This window comes from Chiloscyllium punctatum, chromosome 23 (assembly GCF_047496795.1).
Source record: "Chiloscyllium punctatum isolate Juve2018m chromosome 23, sChiPun1.3, whole genome shotgun sequence".
NCBI lineage: Eukaryota > Metazoa > Chordata > Chondrichthyes > Orectolobiformes > Hemiscylliidae > Chiloscyllium > Chiloscyllium punctatum.
Window position 1 is genome coordinate 47,958,340 of NC_092761.1, and position 20,728 is coordinate 47,979,067.

At 48.4% G+C, this 20,728-nt stretch overlaps 1 protein-coding gene across 1 annotated transcript in view; it reads left to right on the top strand.

Annotated features, from left to right (window-relative positions):
- The window catches only part of LOC140493952 (myelin-associated glycoprotein-like), a 352,310-nt gene that overhangs the window by 124,927 nt on the left and 206,655 nt on the right, over positions 1–20,728 (top strand).

Sequence of the window (20,728 nt, forward strand, 5' to 3'; positions counted from 1 at the left end):
ATCCACTGACAGTGCAGCACTTTCTCTGTGATAACCCACTAGCAGTGCAGCACTTTCCCTGTGATAACCCACCGATAGTGCTGCACTTTCTCTGTGATAACCCACTGACAGTGCAGCACTTTCCCTGTAATAACACACTAACAGTGCAGCACTTTCCCTGTGATAACCCACTGACAGTGCAGCACTTTCTCTGTGATAACCCACTGACAGTGCAGCACTTTCCGTGTAATAACACACTAACAGTGCAGCACTTTCTCTGTGAAAACCCACTGACAGTGCAGCACTTTCTCAGTGATAACCGACTGACAGTGCAGCACTTTCCCTGTGATAACCCACTGACAGTGCAGCACTTTCTCTGTGATAACTCACTGACAGTGCAGCACTTTCTCTGTGATAACCCACCGACAGTGCAGCACTTTCTCTGTGATAATCCACCGACAGTGCAGCACATTCTCTGTCATAACTCACTGGCAGTGCAGCACTTTCTCTGTGATAACCTGCTGACAGTGCAGCACTGTCTCTGTGATAACCCACTGACAGTGCCGTACATTCTCTGTGATAACTCACCGAAAGTACAACACTTTCCCTGTGATAACCCACTGACAGTGCAGTACTTTCTCTGTGATAACCCACTAGCAGTGCAGCACTTTCCCTGTGATAACCCACCGATAGTGCTGCACTTTCTCTGTGATAACCCACTGACAGTGCAGCACTTTCCCTGTAATAACACACTAACAGTGCAGCACTTTCCCTGTGATAACCCACTGACAGTGCAGCACTTTCCCTGTGATAACCCACCGACAGTGCAGCACTTTCTCTGTGATAACCCACTGACAGTGCAGCACTTTCTCTGTGATAATCCACTGACAGTGCAGCACTTTCTCTGTGATAACCCACTAGCAGTGCAGCACTTTCCCTGTGATAACCCACCGATAGTGCTGCACTTTCTCTGTGATAACCCACTGACAGTGCAGCACTTTCTCTCTGATAACTCACTGACAGTGCAGCACTTTCTCTGTGATAACCCACCGACAGTGCAGCACTTTCTCTGTGATAATCCACCGACAGTGCAGCACATTCTCTGTCATAACTCACTGGCAGTGCAGCACTTTCTCTGTGATAACCTGCTGACAGTGCAGCACTTTCTCTGTGATAACCCACTGACAGTGCCGTACATTCTCTGTGATAACTCACCGAAAGTACAACACTTTCCCTGTGATAATCCACTGACAGTGCAGCAATTTCCATGTGATAACCCACCAACTGTGCAGCACTTCCTGTCTGATAACCCATCGACAGTGCAGCACTTTCTCTGTGATAACCCACCGACAGTGCAGCACTTTCTCTGCGATAACCTGCTGACAGTGCAGCACTTTCTCTGTGATAACCCACTGACAGTGCAGCACTTTCTCTGTGATAACACACTGACAGTGCAGCACTTTCTCTGTGATAACCCACTGACAGTGCAGCACTTTCTCTGTGATACCCACCGCCTTTGTAACACTTTCCCTGTGATAACCCACCGACAGAGTAACACTTTCCCTGTGATAACCCACTGACAGTGCAGCACTTTTTCTTTTATAACCCACTGACAGTGCAGCACTTTCCCTGTGATAACCCACTGACAGTGCAGCACTTTCTCTGTGATAACCCACTGACAGTGCAGCACTTTCACGGTGATATCCTGCCGACAGTGCAGCACTTTCTCTTTGATAACCTACTGACAGTGCAGCACTTTCTCTGTGATAACCCTCTGACAGTGCAGCACTTTCCCTGTGATAACCCACTGACAGTGCAGCACTTTCCCTGTGATAACCCGCCGACATTGCAGCACTTTCTCTGTGATAACCCACTGACAGTGCAGCACTTTCTCTGTGATAACCCACTGACAGTGCAGCACTTTCCCTGTGATAACCCACTGACAGTGCAGCACTTTCTCTGTGAAAACCCACTGACAGTGCAGCACTTTCTCAGTGATAACCGACTGACAGTGCAGCACTTTCCCTGTGATAACCCACTGACAGTGCAGCACTTTCTCTGTGATAACTCACTGACAGTGCAGCACTTTCTCTGTGATAACCCACCGACAGTGCAGCACTTTCTCTGTGATAATCCACCGACAGTGCAGCACATTCTCTGTCATAACTCACTGGCAGTGCAGCACTTTCTCTGTGATAACCTGCTGAGAGTGCAGCACTTTCTCTGTGATAACCCACTGACAGTGCCGTACATTCTCTTTGATAACTCAGCGAAAGTACAACACTTTCTCTGTGATAACCCACTGACAGTGCATCACTTTCTCTTTGATAACCCACTGACAGTGCAGTACTTTCTCTGTGATAACACACTGACAGTGCAGCACTTTCTCTGTGATAACCCACTGGCAGTGCAGCACTTTCCCTGTGATAACCCACTGACAGTGCAGCACTTTCCTTGTGATAACTCACTGACAGTGCAGCACTTTCTCTGTGATAACCTGCTGACAGTGCAGCACTTTCTCTGTGATAACCCACTGACAGTGCAGCACTTTTTCTGTGATAACCCACTGACAGTGCAGCACTTTCTCTGTGATAACCCACTAGCAGTGCAGCACTTTCCCTGTGATAACCCACCGATAGTGCTGCACTTTCTCTGTGATAACCCACTGACAGTGCAGCACTTTCTCTGTGATAACACACTGACAGTGCAGCACTTTCTCTGTGATAACCCACTGACAGTGCAGCACTTTCTCTGTGATAACCACCGCCAGTGTAACACTTTCCCTGTGATAACCCATCGACAGTGTAACACTTTCCCTGTGATAACCCACTGACAGTGCAGCACTTTTTCTTTTATAACCCACTGACAGTGCAGCACTTTCTCTGTGATAACCCACTGACAGTGCAGCACTTTTCTGTGATAACCTACTGACAGTGCAGCACTTTCTCTGTGATAACCCACTGACAGTGCAGCTCTTTCTCTTTTATATCCCACTGACAGTGCAGCACTTTCTCTGTGATAACCCACTGACAGTGCAGCACTTTCTCTGTGATAACCCACTGACAGTGCAGCACTTTCACGGTGATATCCTGCCGACAGTGCAGCACTTTCTCTTTGATAACCTACTGACAGTGCAGCACTTTCTCTGTGATAACCCTCTGACAGTGCAGCACTTTCCCTGTGATAACCCACTGACAGTGCAGCACTTTCCCTGTGATAACCCACCGACAGTGCAGCACTTTCTCTGTGATAACCCACTGACAGTGCAGCACTTTCTCTGTGATAACCCACTGACAGTGCAGCACTTTCCCTGTGATAACCCACTGACAGTGCAGCACTTTCTCTGTGAAAACCCACTGACAGTGCAGCACTTTCCCTGTGATAACCCCCTAAAAGTGCAGCACTTTCCCTGTGATAACCCACTGACAGTGCAGCACTTTCTCTGTGATAACTCACTGACAGTGCAGCACTTTCCCTGTGATAACCCACCGACAGTGCAGCACTTTCTCTGTGATAATCCACCGACAGTGCAGCACATTCTCTGTCATAACTCACTGGCAGTGCAGCACTTTCTCTGTGATAACCTGCTGACAGTGCAGCACTTTCTCTGTGATAACCCACTGACAGTGCCGTACATTCTCTGTGATAACTCACCGAAAGTACAACACTTTCCCTGTGATAACCCACTGACAGTGCAGTACTTTCTCTGTGATAACACACTGACAGTGCAGCACTTTCTCTGTGATAACCCACTGGCAGTGCAGCACTTTCCCTGTGATAACCCACTGACAGTGCAGCACTTTCCCTGTGATAACTCACTGACAGTGCAGCACTTTCTCTGTGATAACCTGCTGACAGTGCAGCACTTTCTCTGTGATAACCCACTGACAGTGCAGCACTTTCTCTGTGATAATCCACTGACAGTGCAGCACTTTCTCTGTGATAACCCACTAGCAGTGCAGCACTTTCCCTGTGATAACCCACCGATAGTGCTGCACTTTCTCTGTGATAACCCACTGACAGTGCAGCACTTTCCCTGTAATAACACACTAACAGTGCAGCACTTTCCCTGTGATAACCCACTGACAGTGCAGCACTTTCTCTGTGATAACCCACTGACAGTGCAGCACTTTCCGTGTAATAACACACTAACAGTGCAGCACTTTCTCTGTGAAAACCCACTGACAGTGCAGCACTTTCTCAGTGATAACCGACTGACAGTGCAGCACTTTCCCTGTGATAACCCACTGACAGTGCAGCACTTTCTCTGTGATAACTCACTGACAGTGCAGCACTTTCTCTGTGATAACCCACCGACAGTGCAGCACTTTCTCTGTGATAATCCACCGACAGTGCAGCACATTCTCTGTCATAACTCACTGGCAGTGCAGCACTTTCTCTGTGATAACCTGCTGACAGTGCAGCACTGTCTCTGTGATAACCCACTGACAGTGCCGTACATTCTCTGTGATAACTCACCGAAAGTACAACACTTTCCCTGTGATAACCCACTGACAGTGCAGTACTTTCTCTGTGATAACCCACTAGCAGTGCAGCACTTTCCCTGTGATAACCCACCGATAGTGCTGCACTTTCTCTGTGATAACCCACTGACAGTGCAGCACTTTCCCTGTAATAACACACTAACAGTGCAGCACTTTCCCTGTGATAACCCACTGACAGTGCAGCACTTTCCCTGTGATAACCCACCGACAGTGCAGCACTTTCTCTGTGATAACCCACTGACAGTGCAGCACTTTCTCTGTGATAATCCACTGACAGTGCAGCACTTTCTCTGTGATAACCCACTAGCAGTGCAGCACTTTCCCTGTGATAACCCACCGATAGTGCTGCACTTTCTCTGTGATAACCCACTGACAGTGCAGCACTTTCTCTGTGATAACTCACTGACAGTGCAGCACTTTCTCTGTGATAACCCACCGACAGTGCAGCACTTTCTCTGTGATAATCCACCGACAGTGCAGCACATTCTCTGTCATAACTCACTGGCAGTGCAGCACTTTCTCTGTGATAACCTGCTGACAGTGCAGCACTTTCTCTGTGATAACCCACTGACAGTGCCGTACATTCTCTGTGATAACTCACCGAAAGTACAACACTTTCCCTGTGATAATCCACTGACAGTGCAGCAATTTCCATGTGATAACCCACCAACTGTGCAGCACTTCCTGTCTGATAACCCATCGACAGTGCAGCACTTTCTCTGTGATAACCCACCGACAGTGCAGCACTTTCTCTGCGATAACCTGCTGACAGTGCAGCACTTTCTCTGTGATAACCCACTGACAGTGCAGCACTTTCTCTGTGATAACACACTGACAGTGCAGCACTTTCTCTGTGATAACCCACTGACAGTGCAGCACTTTCTCTGTGATACCCACCGCCTTTGTAACACTTTCCCTGTGATAACCCACCGACAGTGTAACACTTTCCCTGTGATAACCCACTGACAGTGCAGCACTTTTTCTTTTATAACCCACTGACAGTGCAGCACTTTCCCTGTGATAACCCAATGACAGTGCAGCACTTTCTCTGTGATAACCCACTGACAGTGCAGCACTTTCACGGTGATATCCTGCCGACAGTGCAGCACTTTCTCTTTGATAACCTACTGACAGTGCAGCACTTTCTCTGTGATAACCCTCTGACAGTGCAGCACTTTCCCTGTGATAACCCACTGACAGTGCAGCACTTTCCCTGTGATAACCCGCCGACATTGCAGCACTTTCTCTGTGATAACCCACTGACAGTGCAGCACTTTCTCTGTGATAACCCACTGACAGTGCAGCACTTTCCCTGTGATAACCCACTGACAGTGCAGCACTTTCTCTGTGAAAACCCACTGACAGTGCAGCACTTTCTCAGTGATAACCGACTGACAGTGCAGCACTTTCCCTGTGATAACCCACTGACAGTGCAGCACTTTCTCTGTGATAACTCACTGACAGTGCAGCACTTTCTCTGTGATAACCCACCGACAGTGCAGCACTTTCTCTGTGATAATCCACCGACAGTGCAGCACATTCTCTGTCATAACTCACTGGCAGTGCAGCACTTTCTCTGTGATAACCTGCTGAGAGTGCAGCACTTTCTCTGTGATAACCCACTGACAGTGCCGTACATTCTCTTTGATAACTCAGCGAAAGTACAACACTTTCTCTGTGATAACCCACTGACAGTGCATCACTTTCTCTTTGATAACCCACTGACAGTGCAGTACTTTCTCTGTGATAACACACTGACAGTGCAGCACTTTCTCTGTGATAACCCACTGGCAGTGCAGCACTTTCCCTGTGATAACCCACTGACAGTGCAGCACTTTCCTTGTGATAACTCACTGACAGTGCAGCACTTTCTCTGTGATAACCTGCTGACAGTGCAGCACTTTCTCTGTGATAACCCACTGACAGTGCAGCACTTTCTCTGTGATAACCCACTGACAGTGCAGCACTTTCTCTGTGATAACCCACTAGCAGTGCAGCACTTTCCCTGTGATAACCCACCGATAGTGCTGCACTTTCTCTGTGATAACCCACTGACAGTGCAGCACTTTCTCTGTGATAACACACTGACAGTGCAGCACTTTCTCTGTGATAACCCACTGACAGTGCAGCACTTTCTCTGTGATAACCACCGCCAGTGTAACACTTTCCCTGTGATAACCCATCGACAGTGTAACACTTTCCCTGTGATAACCCACTGACAGTGCAGCACTTTTTCTTTTATAACCCACTGACAGTGCAGCACTTTCTCTGTGATAACCCACTGACAGTGCAGCACTTTTCTGTGATAACCTACTGACAGTGCAGCACTTTCTCTGTGATAACCCACTGACAGTGCAGCTCTTTCTCTTTTATATCCCACTGACAGTGCAGCACTTTCTCTGTGATAACCCACTGACAGTGCAGCACTTTCTCTGTGATAACCCACTGACAGTGCAGCACTTTCACGGTGATATCCTGCCGACAGTGCAGCACTTTCTCTTTGATAACCTACTGACAGTGCAGCACTTTCTCTGTGATAACCCTCTGACAGTGCAGCACTTTCCCTGTGATAACCCACTGACAGTGCAGCACTTTCCCTGTGATAACCCACCGACAGTGCAGCACTTTCTCTGTGATAACCCACTGACAGTGCAGCACTTTCTCTGTGATAACCCACTGACAGTGCAGCACTTTCCCTGTGATAACCCACTGACAGTGCAGCACTTTCTCTGTGAAAACCCACTGACAGTGCAGCACTTTCCCTGTGATAACCCCCTAAAAGTGCAGCACTTTCCCTGTGATAACCCACTGACAGTGCAGCACTTTCTCTGTGATAACTCACTGACAGTGCAGCACTTTCCCTGTGATAACCCACCGACAGTGCAGCACTTTCTCTGTGATAATCCACCGACAGTGCAGCACATTCTCTGTCATAACTCACTGGCAGTGCAGCACTTTCTCTGTGATAACCTGCTGACAGTGCAGCACTTTCTCTGTGATAACCCACTGACAGTGCCGTACATTCTCTGTGATAACTCACCGAAAGTACAACACTTTCCCTGTGATAACCCACTGACAGTGCAGTACTTTCTCTGTGATAACACACTGACAGTGCAGCACTTTCTCTGTGATAACCCACTGGCATTGCAGCACTTTCCCTGTGATAACCCACTGACAGTGCAGCACTTTCCCTGTGATAACTCACTGACAGTGCAGCACTTTCTCTGTGATAACCTGCTGACAGTGCAGCACTTTCTCTGTGATAACCCACTGACAGTGCAGCACTTTCTCTGTGATAATCCACTGACAGTGCAGCACTTTCTCTGTGATAACACACTAGCAGTGCAGCACTTTCCCTGTGATAACCCACCGATAGTGCTGCACTTTCTCTGTGATAACCCACTGACAGTGCAGCACTTTCCCTGTAATAACACACTAACAGTGCAGCACTTTCCCTGTGATAACCCACTGACAGTGCAGCACTTTCTCTGTGATAACCCACCGACAGTGCAGCACTTTCTCTGTGATAACCCACTGACAGTGCAGCACTTTCTCTGTGATAACCCACTGACAGGGCAGCACTTTCCCTGTGATAACCCACTGACAGTGCAGCACTTTCTCTGTGAAAACCCACTGACAGTGCAGCACTTTCTCAGTGATAACCGACTGACAGTGCAGCACTTTCCCTGTGATAACCCACTGACAGTGCAGCACTTTCTCTGTGATAACTCACTGACAGTGCAGCACTTTCTCTGTGATAACCCACCGACAGTGCAGCACTTTCTCTGTGATAATCCACCGACAGTGCAGCACATTCTCTGTCATAACTCACTGGCAGTGCAGCACTTTCTCTGTGATAACCTGCTGACAGTGCAGCACTTTCTCTGTGATAACCCACTGACAGTGCCGTACATTCTCTGTGATAACTCACCGAAAGTACAACACTTTCCCTCTGATAATCCACTGACAGTGCAGCAATTTCCCTGTGATAACCCACCAACTGTGCAGCACTTCCTGTCTGATAACCCATCGACAGTGCAGCACTTTCTCTGTGATAACCCACCGACAGTGCAGCACTTTCTCTGCGATAACCTGCTGACAGTGCAGCACTTTCTCTGTGATAACCCACTGACAGTGCAGCACTTTCTCTGTGATAACACACTGACAGTGCAGCACTTTCTCTGTGATAACCCACTGACAGTGCAGCACTTTCTCTGTGATAACCACCGCCAGTTTAACACTTTCCCTGTGATAACCCACCGACAGTGTAACACTTTCCCTGTGATAACCCACTGACAGTGCAGCACTTTTTCTTTTATAACCCACTCACAGTGCAGCACTTTCTCTGTGATAACCCACTGACAGTGCAGCACTTTCTCTGTGATAACCTACTGACAGTGCAGCACTTTCTCTGTGATAACCCACTGACAGTGCAGCACTTTCTCTTTTATAACCCACTGACAGTGCAGCACTTTCTCTGTGATAACCCACTGACAGTGCAGCACTTTCTCTGTGATAACCCACTGACAGTGCAGCACTTTCACGGTGATATCCTGCCGACAGTGCAGCACTTTCTCTTTGATAACCTACTGACAGTGCAGCACTTTCTCTGTGATAACCCTCTGACAGTGCAGCACTTTCCCTGTGATAACCCACTGACAGTGCAGCACTTTCCCTGTGATAACCCACCGACAGTGCAGCACTTTCTCTGTGATAACCCACTGACAGTGCAGCACTTTCTCTGTGAAAACCCACTGACAGTGCAGCACTCTCTCAATGATAACCGACTGACAGTGCAGCACTTTCCCTGTGATAACCCACTGACAGTGCAGCACTTTCTCTGTGATAACTCACTGACAGTGCAGCACTTTCTCTGTGATAACCCACCGACAGTGCAGCACTTTCTCTGTGATAATCCACCGACAGTGCAGCACATTCTCTGTCATAACTCACTGGCAGTGCAGCACTTTGTCTGTGATAACCTGCTGACAGTGCAGCACTTTCTCTGTGATAACCCACTGACAGTGCCGTACATTCTCTGTGATAACTCACCGAAAGTACAACACTTTCCCTGTGATAACCCACTGACAGTGCAGTACTTTCTCTGTGATAACACACTGACAGTGCAGCACTTTCTCTGTGATAACCCACTGGCAGTGCAGCACTTTCCCTGTGATAACCCACTGACAGTGCAGCACTTTCCCTGTGATAACTCACTGACAGTGCAGCACTTTCTCTGTGATAACCTGCTGACAGTGCAGCACTTTCTCTGTGATAACCCACTGACAGTGCAGCACTTTCTCTGTGATAACACACTGACAGTGCAGCACTTTCTCTGTGATAACCCACTAGCAGTGCAGCACTTTCCCTGTGATAACCCACCGATAGTGCTGCACTTTCTCTGTGATAACCCACTGACAGTGCAGCACTTTCCCTGTAATAACACACTAACAGTGCAGCACTTTCCCTGTGATAACCCACTGACAGTGCAGCACTTTCCCTGTGATAACCCACCGACAGTGCAGCACTTTCTCTGTGATAACCCACTGACAGTGCAGCACTTTCTCTGTGATAACCCACTGACAGGGCAGCACTTTCCCTGTGATAACCCACTGACAGTGCAGCACTTTCTCTGTGAAAACCCACTGACAGTGCAGCACTTTCTCAGTGATAACCGACTGACAGTGCAGCACTTTCCCTGTGATAACCCACTGACAGTGCAGCACTTTCTCTGTGATAACTCACTGACAGTGCAGCACTTTCTCTGTGATAACCCACCGACAGTGCAGCACTTTCTCTGTGATAATCCACCGACAGTGCAGCACATTCTCTGTGATAACTCACTGGCAGTGCAGCACTTTCTCTGTGATAACCTGCTGCCAGTGCAGCACTTTCTCTGTGATAACCCACTGACAGTGCCGTACATTCTCTGTGATAACTCACCGAAAGTACAACACTTTCCCTGTGATAATCCACTGACAGTGCAGCAATTTCCCTGTGATAACCCACCAACTGTGCAGCACTTCCTGTCTGATAAGCCATCGACAGTGCAGCACTTTCTCTGTGATAACCCACCGACAGTGCAGCACTTTCTCTGCGATAACCTGCTGACAGTGCAGCACTTTCTCTGTGATAACCCACTGACAGTGCAGCACTTTCTCTGTGATAACACACTGACAGTGCAGCACTTTCTCTGTGATAACCCACTGACAGTGCAGCACTTTCTCTGTGATACCCACCGCCAGTGTAACACTTTCCCTGTGATAACCCACCGACAGTGTAACACTTTCCCTGTGATAACCCACTGACAGTGCAGCACTTTTTCTTTTATAACCCACTGACAGTGCAGCACTTTCTCTATTATAACGCACTGACAGTGCAGCGCTTTCTCTGTGATAACCTACTGACAGTGCAGCACTTTCTCTGTGATAACCCACTGACAGTGCAGCACTTTCTCTTTTATAACCCACTGACAGTGCAGCACTTTCTCTGTGATAACTCACTGACAGTGCAGCACTTTCTCTGTGATAACCCACTGACAGTGCAGCACTTTCTCTGTGATACCCAATGACAGTGCAGCACTTTCTCTGTGATAACCCACTGACAGTGCAGCACTTTCTCTGTGATAACCCACTGACAGTGCAGCACATTCTCTGTGATAACCCACTGACAGTGCAGCACTTTCTCTGTGATAACCCACTGACAGTGCAGCACTTTCTCTGTGATAACCGACTGACAGTGCAGCACTTTCTCTGTGATAACCCACTGACAGTGCAGCACTTTCCCTGTGATAACCCACTGACAGTGCAGCATTTTCTCTGTGATAACCCACTGACAGTGCAGCACTTTCTCTGTGATAACCCACTGACAGTGCAGCACTTTCCCTGTGATAACCCACTGACAGTGCAGCACTTTCTCTGTGATAACCCACTGACAGTGCATCACTTTCTCTTTGATAACCCACTGACAGTGCAGCACTTTCTCTGTGATAACCCACTGACAGTGCAGCACTTTCTCTGTGATTACCCACTGACAGTGCAGCACTTTCTCTGTGATAACCCACTGACAGTGCAGCACATTCTCTGTCCTCACTCGCCAACAGTGCAGCAGTGTCTCTGTGATAACCCACTGACAGTGCAGCACTTTCTGTGTGATAACCCACTGACAGTGCAGCACTTTCTCTGTGGTAACCTGCTGACATGGCAGCACATTCTCTGTGATAACCCACTGACAGTGCAGCACTTTCTCTGTGATAACCCACTGCCAGTGCAGCACTTTCTCTGTGATAACCCACTGACAGTGCAGCACTTTCTCTGTGATAACCCACTGACAGTGCAGCACTTTCTCTGTGATAACCCACTGACAGTGTAGCACTTTCTCTGTGAATACCCACTGAGAGTGCAGCACTTTCTCTGTGATAACCCACTGACAGTGCAGCACTTTCTCTGTGATAACCCACCGAGAGTGCAGCACTTTCTCTGTGATAACCCACTGACAGTGCAGCACTTTCTCTGTGATAACCCACTGACACTGCAGCACTTTCCCTGTGATAACCCACCGACAGTGCAGCACTTTCTCTGTGATAACCCACCGACAGTGCAGCACTTTCTCTGTGATAACCCACTGACAGTGCAGCACTTTCTCTGTGATAACTCACTGGCAGTGCAGCACTTTCTCTGTGATAACCTGCTGACAGTGCAGCACTTTCTGTGTGATAACCCACTGACAGTGCAGCACTTTCTCTGTGATAACTCACCGAAAGTACAACACTTTCCCTGTGATAATCCACTGACAGTGCAGCAATTTCCCTGTGATAACTCACCAACTGTGCAGCACTTCCTGTCTGATAACCCATCGACAGTGCAGCACTTTCTCTGTGATAACCCACTGACAGTGCAGCACTTTCCCTGTGATAACCCACTGACAGTGCAGCACTTTCTCTGTGATAACCCACTGACAGTGCATCACTTCCTCTTTGATAACCCACTGACAGTGCAGCACTTTCTCTGTGATAACCCACTGACAGTGCATCACTTTCTCTGTGATTACCCACTGACAGTGCAGCACTTTCTCTGTGATAACCCACTGACAGTGCAGCACATTCTCTGTCCTCACTCGCCAACAGTGCAGCAGTGTCTCTGTGATAACCCACTGACAGTGCAGCACTTTCTGTGTGATAACCCACTGACAGTGCAGCACTTTCTCTGTGGTAACCTGCTGACATGGCAGCACATTCTCTGTGATAACCCACTGACAGTGCAGCACTTTCTCTGTGATAACCCACTGCCAGTGCAGCACTTTCTCTGTGATAACCCACTGACAGTGCAGCACTTTCTCTGTGATAACCCACTGAGAGTGCAGCACTTTCTCTGTGATAACCCACTGACAGTGCAGCACTTTCTCTGTGAATACCCACTGAGAGTGCAGCACTTTCTCTGTGATAACCCACTGACAGTGCAGCACTTTCTCTGTGATAACCCACCGACAGTGCAGCACTTTCTCTGTGATAACCCACTGACAGTGCAGCACTTTCTCTGTGATAACCCACTGACACTGCAGCACTTTCTCTGTGATAACCCACTGACAGTGCAGCACTTTCTCTGTGATAACCCACTGACAGTGCAGCACTTTCCCTGTGATAACCCACTGACAGTGCAGCACTTTCTCTGTGAAAACCCACTGACAGTGCAGCACTTTCTCTGTGATAACTCACTGACAGTGCAGCACTTTCCCTGTGATAACCCACCGAGAGTGCAGCACTTTCTCTGTGATAATCCACCGACAGTGCAGCACATTCTCTGTCATAACTCACTGGCAGTGCAGCACTTTCTCTGTGATAACCTGCTGACAGTGCAGCACTTTCTCTGTGATAACCCACTGACAGTGCCGTACATTCTCTGTGATAACTCACCGAAAGTACAACACTTTCCCTGTGATAACCCACTGACAGTGCAGTACTTTCTCTGTGATAACACACTGACAGTGCAGCACTTTCTCTGTGATAATCCACTGGCAGTGCAGCACTTTCCCTGTGATAACCCACTGACAGTGCAGCACTTTCCCTGTGATAACTCACTGACAGTGCAGCACTTTCTCTGTGATAACCTGCTGACAGTGCAGCACCTTCTCTGTGATAACCCACTGACAGGGCAGCACTTTCCCTGTGATAACCCACTGACAGTGCAGCACTTTCTCTGTGAAAACCCACTGACAGTGCAGCACTTTCTCAGTGATAACCGACTGACAGTGCAGCACTTTCCCTGTGATAACCCACTGACAGTGCAGCACTTTCTCTGTGATAACTCACTGACAGTGCAGCACTTTCTCTGTGATAACCCACCGACAGTGCAGCACTTTCTCTGTGATAAACCACCGACAGTGCAGCACATTCTCTGTCATAACTCACTGGCAGTGCAGCAAATTCTCTGTGATAACCTGCTGACAGTGCAGCACTTTCTCTGTGATAACCCACTGACAGTGCCGTACATTCTCTGTGATAACACACCGAAAGTACAACACTTTCCCTCTGATAATCCACTGACAGTGCAGCAATTTCCCTGTGATAACCCACCAACTGTGCAGCACTTCCTGTCTGATAACCCATCGACAGTGCAGCACTTTCTCTGTGATAACCCACCGACAGTGCAGCACTTTCTCTGCGATAACCTGCTGACAGTGCAGCACTTTCTCTGTGATAACCCACTGACAGTGCAGCACTTTCTCTGTGATAACACACTGACAGTGCAGCACTTTCTCTGTGATAACCCACTGACAGTGCAGCACTTTCTCTGTGATAACCACCGACAGTGTAACACTTTCCCTGTGATAACCCACTGACAGTGCAGCACATTTTCTTTTATAACCCACTGACAGTGCAGCACTTTCTCTGTGATAACCCACTGACAGTGCAGCACTTTCTCTGTGATAACCTACTGACAGTGCAGCACTTTCTCTGTGATAACCCACTGACAGTGCAGCACTTTCTCTTTTATAACCCACTGACAGTGCAGCACTTTCTCTGTGATAACCCACTGACAGTGCAGCACTTTCTCTGTGATAACCCACTGACAGTGCAGCACTTTCTCTGTGATACCCAATGACAGTGCAGCACTTTCTCTGTGATAACCCACTGACAGTGCAGCACTTTCTCTGTGATAACCCACTGACAGTGCAGCACTTTCTCTGTGATACCCAATGACAGTGCAGCACTTTCTCTGTGATAACCCACTGACAGTGCAGCACTTTCTCTGTGATAACCCACTGACAGTGCAGCACATTCTCTGTGATAACCCACTGACAGTGCAGCACTTTCTCTGTGATAACCCACTGACAGTGCAGCACTTTCTCTGTGATAACCGACTGACAGTGCAGCACTTTCTCTGTGATAACCCACTGACAGTGCAGCACTTTCCCTGTGATAACCCACTGACAGTGCAGCATTTTCTCTGTGATAACCCACTGACAGTGCAGCACTTTCTCTGTGATAACCCACTGACAGTGCAGCACTTTCCCTGTGATAACCCACTGACAGTGCAGCACTTTCTCTGTGATAACCCACTGACAGTGCATCACTTTCTCTTTGATAACCCACTGACAGTGCAGCACTTTCTCTGTGATAACCCACTGGCAGTGCAGCACTTTCCCTGTGATAACCCACTGACAGTGCAGCACTTTCCCTGTGATAACTCACTGAGAGTGCAGCACTTTCTCTGTGATAACCTGCTGACAGTGCAGCACTTTCTCTGTGATAACCCACTGACAGTGCAGCACTTTCTCTGTGATAATCCACTGACAGTGCAGCACTTTCTCTGTGATAACACACTAGCAGTGCAGCACTTTCCCTGTGATAACCCACCGATAGTGCTGCACTTTCTCTGTGATAACCCACTGACAGTGCAGCACTTTCCCTGTAATAACACACTAACAGTGCAGCACTTTCCCTGTGATAACCCACTGACAGTGCAGCACTTTCTCTGTGATAACCCACCGACAGTGCAGCACTTTCTCTGTGATAACCCACTGACAGTGCAGCACTTTCTCTGTGATAACCCACTGACAGGGCAGCACTTTCCCTGTGATAACCCACTGACAGTGCAGCACTTTCTCTGTGAAAACCCACTGACAGTGCAGCACTTTCTCAGTGATAACCGACTGACAGTGCAGCACTTTCCCTGTGATAACCCACTGACAGTGCAGCACTTTCTCTGTGATAACTCACTGACAGTGCAGCACTTTCTCTGTGATAACCCACCGACAGTGCAGCACTTTCTCTGTGATAATCCACCGACAGTGCAGCACATTCTCTGTCATAAATCACTGGCAGTGCAGCACTTTCTCTGTGATAACCTGCTGACAGTGCAGCACTTTCTCTGTGATAACCCACTGACAGTGCCGTACATTCTCTGTGATAACTCACCGAAAGTACAACACTTTCCCTCTGATAATCCACTGACAGTGCAGCAATTTCCCTGTGATAACCCACCAACTGTGCAGCACTTCCTGTCTGATAACCCATCGACAGTGCAGCACTTTCTCTGTGATAACCCACCGACAGTGCAGCACTTTCTCTGCGATAACCTGCTGACAGTGCAGCACTTTCTCTGTGATAACCCACTGACAGTGCAGCACTTTCTCTGTGATAACACACTGACAGTGCAGCACTTTCTCTGTGATAACCCACTGACAGTGCAGCACTTTCTCTGTGATAACCACCGCCAGTTTAACACTTTCCCTGTGATAACCCACCGACAGTGTAACACTTTCCCTGTGATAACCCACTGACAGTGCAGCACTTTTTCTTTTATAACCCACTCACAGTGCAGCACTTTCTCTGTGATAACCCACTGACAGTGCAGCACTTTCTCTGTGATAACCTACTGACAGTGCAGCACTTTCTCTGTGATAACCCACTGACAGTGCAGCACTTTCTCTTTTATAACCCACTGACAGTGCAGCACTTTCTCTGTGATAACCCACTGACAGTGCAGCACTTTCTCTGTGATAACCCACTGACAGTGCAGCACTTTCACGGTGATATCCTGCCGACAGTGCAGCACTTTCTCTTTGATAACCTACTGACAGTGCAGCACTTTCTCTGTGGTAACCCTCTGACAGTGCAGCACTTTCCCTGTGATAACCCACTGACAGTGCAGCACTTTCCCTGTGATAAACCACCGACAGTGCAGCACTTTCTCTGTGATAACCCACTGACAGTGCAGCACTTTCTCTGTGATAACCCACTGACAGTGCAGCACTTTCTCTGTGATAACCCACTGACAGTGCAGCACTTTCTCTGTGAAAACCCACTGACAGTGCAGCACTCTCTCAATGATAACCGACTGACAGTGCAGCACTTTCCCTGTGATAACCCACTGACAGTGCAGCACTTTCTCTGTGATAACTCACTGACAGTGCAGCACTTTCTCTGTGATAACCCACCGACAGTGCAGCACTTTCTCTGTGATAATCCACCGACAGTGCAGCACATTCTCTGTCATAACTCACTGGCAGTGCAGCACTTTGTCTGTGATAACCTGCTGACAGTGCAGCACTTTCTCTGTGATAACCCACTGACAGTGCCGTACATTCTCTGTGATAACTCACCGAAAGTACAACACTTTCCCTGTGATAACCCACTGACAGTGCAGTACTTTCTCTGTGATAACACACTGACAGTGCAGCACTTTCTCTGTGATAACCCACTGGCAGTGCAGCACTTTCCCTGTGATAACCCACTGACAGTGCAGCACTTTCCCTGTGATAACTCACTGACAGTGCAGCACTTTCTCTGTGATAACCTGCTGACAGTGCAGCACTTTCTCTGTGATAACCCACTGACAGTGCAGCACTTTCTCTGTGATAACACACTGACAGTGCAGCACTTTCTCTGTGATAACCCACTAGCAGTGCAGCACTTTCCCTGTGATAACCCACCGATAGTGCTGCACTTTCTCTGTGATAACCCACTGACAGTGCAGCACTTTCCCTGTAATAACACACTAACAGTGCAGCACTTTCCCTGTGATAACCCACTGACAGTGCAGCACTTTCCCTGTGATAACCCACCGACAGTGCAGCACATTGTCTGTGATAACCCACTGACAGTGCAGCACTTTCTCTGTGATAACCCACTGACAGGGCAGCACTTTCCCTGTGATAACCCACTGACAGTGCAGCACTTTCTCTGTGAAAACCCACTGACAGTGCAGCACTTTCTCAGTGATAACCGACTGACAGTGCAGCACTTTCCCTGTGATAACCCACTGACAGTGCAGCACTTTCTCTGTGATAACTCACTGACAGTGCAGCACTTTCTCTGTGATAACCCACCGACAGTGCAGCACTTTCTCTGTGATAATCCACCGACAGTGCAGCACATTCTCTGTGATAACTCACTGGCAGTGCAGCACTTTCTCTGTGATAACCTGCTGCCAGTGCAGCACTTTCTCTGTGATAACCCACTGACAGTGCCGTACATTCTCTGTGATAACTCACCGAAAGTACAACACTTTCCCTGTGATAATCCACTGACAGTGCAGCAATTTCCCTGTGATAACCCACCAACTGTGCAGCACTTCCTGTCTGATAAGCCATCGACAGTGCAGCACTTTCTCTGTGATAACCCACCGACAGTGCAGCACTTTCTCTGCGATAACCTGCTGACAGTGCAGCACTTTCTCTGTGATAACCCACTGACAGTGCAGCACTTTCTCTGTGATAACACACTGACAGTGCAGCACTTTCTCTGTGATAACCCACTGACAGTGCAGCACTTTCTCTGTGATACCCACCGCCAGTGTAACACTTTCCCTGTGATAACCCACCGACAGTGTAACACTTTCCCTGTGATAACCCACTGACAGTGCAGCACTTTTTCTTTTATAACCCACTGACAGTGCAGCACTTTCTCTATTATAACGCACTGACAGTGCAGCGCTTTCTCTGTGATAACCTACTGACAGTGCAGCACTTTCTCTGTGATAACCCACTGACAGTGCAGCACTTTCTCTTTTATAACCCACTGACAGTGCAGCACTTTCTCTGTGATAACTCACTGACAGTGCAGCACTTTCTCTGTGATAACCCACTGACAGTGCAGCACTTTCTCTGTGATACCCAATGACAGTGCAGCACTTTCTCTGTGATAACCCACTGACAGTGCAGCACTTTCTCTGTGATAACCCACTGACAGTGCAGCACATTCTCTGTGATAACCCACTGACAGTGCAGCACTTTCTCTGTGATAACCCACTGACAGTGCAGCACTTTCTCTGTGATAACCGACTGACAGTGCAGCACTTTCTCTGTGATAACCCACTGACAGTGCAGCACTTTCCCTGTGATAACCCACTGACAGTGCAGCATTTTCTCTGTGATAACCCACTGACAGTGCAGCACTTTCTCTGTGATAACCCACTGACAGTGCAGCACTTTCCCTGTGATAACCCACTGACAGTGCAGCACTTTCTCTGTGATAACCCACTGACAGTGCATCACTTTCTCTTTGATAACCCACTGACAGTGCAGCACTTTCTCTGTGATAACCCACTGACAGTGCAGCACTTTCTCTGTGATTACCCACTGACAGTGCAGCACTTTCTCTGTGATAACCCACTGACAGTGCAGCACATTCTCTGTCCTCACTCGCCAACAGTGCAGCAGTGTCTCTGTGATAACCCACTGACAGTGCAGCACTTTCTGTGTGATAACCCACTGACAGTGCAGCACTTTCTCTGTGGTAACCTGCTGACATGGCAGCACATTCTCTGTGATAACCCACTGACAGTGCAGCACTTTCGCTGTGATAACCCACTGCCAGTGCAGCACTTTCTCTGTGATAACCCACTGACAGTGCAGCACTTTCTCTGTGATAACCCACTGACAGTGCAGCACTTTCTCTGTGATAACCCACTGACAGTGTAGCACTTTCTCTGTGAATACCCACTGAGAGTGCAGCACTTTCTCTGTGATAACCCACTGACAGTGCAGCACTTTCTCTGTGATAACCCACCGAGAGTGCAGCACTTTCTCTGTGATAACCCACTGACAGTGCAGCACTTTCTCTGTGATAACCCACTGACACTGCAGCACTTTCCCTGTGATAACCCACCGACAGTGCAGCACTTTCTCTGTGATAACCCACCGACAGTGCAGCACTTTCTCTGTGATAACCCACTGACAGTGCAGCACTTTCTCTGTGATAACTCACTGGCAGTGCAGCACTTTCTCTGTGATAACCTGCTGACAGTGCAGCACTTTCTGTGTGATAACCCACTGACAGTGCAGCACTTTCTCTGTGATAACTCACCGAAAGTACAACACTTTCCCTGTGATAATCCACTGACAGTGCAGCAATTTCCCTGTGATAACTCACCAACTGTGCAGCACTTCCTGTCTGATAACCCATCGACAGTGCAGCACTTTCTCTGTGATAACCCACTGACAGTGCAGCACTTTCCCTGTGATAACCCACTGACAGTGCAGCACTTTCTCTGTGATAACCCACTGACAGTGCATCACTTCCTCTTTGATAACCCACTGACAGTGCAGCACTTTCTCTGTGATAACCCACTGACAGTGCATCACTTTCTCTGTGATTACCCACTGACAGTGCAGCACTTTCTCTGTGATAACCCACTGACAGTGCAGCACATTCTCTGTCCTCACTCGCCAACAGTGCAGCAGTGTCTCTGTGATTACCCACTGACAGTGCAGCACTTTCTGTGTGATAACCCACTGACAGTGCAGCACTTTCTCTGTGGTAACCTGCTGACATGGCAGCACATTCTCTGTGATAACCCACTGACAGTGCAGCACTTTCTCTGTGATAACCCACTGCCAGTGCAGCACTTTCTCTGTGATAACCCACTGACAGTGCAGCACTTTCTCTGTGATAACCCACTGACAGTGCAGCACTTTCTCTGTGATAACCCACTGACAGTGCAGCACTTTCTCTGTGAATACCCACTGAGAGTGCAGCACTTTCTCTGTGATAACCCACTGACAGTGCAGCACTTTCTCTGTGATAACCCACCGACAGTGCAGCACTTTCTCTGTGATAACCCACTGACAGTGCAGCACTTTCTCTGTGATAACCCACTGACACTGCAGCACTTTCTCTGTGATAACCCACTGACAGTGCAGCACTTTCTCTGTGATAACCCACTGACAGTGCAGCACTTTCCCTGTGATAACCCACTGACAGTGCAGCACTTTCTCTGTGAAAACCCACTGACAGTGCAGCA